The sequence below is a fragment of the Chrysochloris asiatica genome, unplaced genomic scaffold, assembly GCF_000296735.1.
Source record: "Chrysochloris asiatica unplaced genomic scaffold, ChrAsi1.0 scaffold00072, whole genome shotgun sequence".
Classification (NCBI taxonomy): domain Eukaryota; kingdom Metazoa; phylum Chordata; class Mammalia; order Afrosoricida; family Chrysochloridae; genus Chrysochloris; species Chrysochloris asiatica.
Genome location: NW_006408590.1, coordinates 13139393 through 13141102, shown reverse-complemented (window position 1 = coordinate 13141102; position 1710 = coordinate 13139393).

The window sequence follows — 1710 nt, the reverse complement described above, 5'->3', positions numbered from 1 at the left end:
CACCCCACGGACAGTGCAACAGAATGCTACCTGCTTCTGCGCCATCCCCAGGACCACTAGCAGACAGAACCCTTGTGACTCACAGGGCTCTCACTGACTGATCACCAGGCTTTTATTCCTAGCTGGTCTTAGCCCAGAAGCTGTGCAGTATCAAAGCAAAACACAAGCCTCCTCTGATATAGTGTGTGTACTGACCAGAATCAAATCCGCGTCTCTACCTGTGAGGGTGAGAATTCTACTCCTAAGCCTACACTGTTCCCATGGTGGAGACAGTGTTATCACCACCCCTGTTTACACACGAGGAAACTGAGACAAGGACTGGTAAAGTAACTTATGAAGGCACAAATCTGGTAAGGAGTGAAGACAGCACTCAGACCAGGTCTAACCACACTGGACAAGGCAAGCATGGCATACTTGACCATCAGATGGCCAACAGGGGCTCTTCATGTGGCTACAACACATCTCCCCTGTCTCAGACTAGTGAGCCAGTTGAAGTTGAATCAGTTCTGCCTCATGGTAACCTCATGTATGTCAGAGTAGAACTGTGCACCACGGCGTTTTCAATGGCTAACTTTTTTTGGTCGGGAGGTCAATATGAAGTAACAATTGTAATGACTAGCAGAGAACTATACCTGCTGAGCTCAGTGGTGAGCTACAAGGGTAAAGGCACAATGTCTATATAGGAAGATGGCAGGAGGACTCACATTTTAGGAATTATAGCCACAGATTTTCAACCAGAAGAGCAAGACCACTCAAATCTAGTTAAATGAGAAATTCTTGAAAGAGCTGGCATGATTTAGCCAGTTAATTCAAAAACTTTGGAGAGGTCTCTTAAATGGGAAAGAGACCAGACTTACTCAGTGGCCCCAAAAGGTAGAACCAGTCCAGTATGTTTACCATACAAGGAGACAGATTTCAGTTCTCTTATAGCAGACACCTCTTTTAAACAATAAAAACAAACTCCATATTAAATGGCCGTCCTTAGAAAGGAGTGCTTTCCTTGTAAGTTACAGTGTCCTATCGTTGTTGGAATGATGAAATTTATCATTCCAAGGTGCTATTTTTTTTTTTTTCAATTAGAAAAGGAATTAAAATACCAGAAATTCTGCTAAAGCAGAAGTATTTTTTATTTTTTGAGATTTTGTAATTCTATTAGTTGTTGTTAGGTGCCATCAAGTCGGTACCAACTCATAGCGGCCTTATGCACAGCAGAAATTTAACACTGCCCAGTCCTGGGCCAACCTCACTATTGTTACCACGCTTGTGTCCTTCAATGTTGCCACTAGGTCAATCCATCTCATTGGGGTCTTCCTCTTTTTCTCTGACCCTCCACCTTACCAAACATGATATCTGTCTCCAGCGACTGGTCCCTCCTGACAATGTGTCCAAAGTATGAGAGACGAAGTTAGGCCATATTGGCCTCTAAGGAGCACTCTGGCTGCACTTCTTCCAAAACAGATCTATTGGTTCTTTTGGCAGTCCATGGCACTTTCAATATTCTCCTCCAACACCATAGCTCAAAGGCATCAATTCTTCTACGATCTTTCTTATTCACTGTCCAGCTTTCACATGCATATGAGGTTCTTGAAAATACCATGGCTTGGGTCAGGTGCACCTTAGTCCTCGAGCTGACATCTTTGCTCTTCAACACTTTAAAAAGTTCCTGTGCAGCAGATTTACCTAATGCAATAAATACATCATCTGATCTCT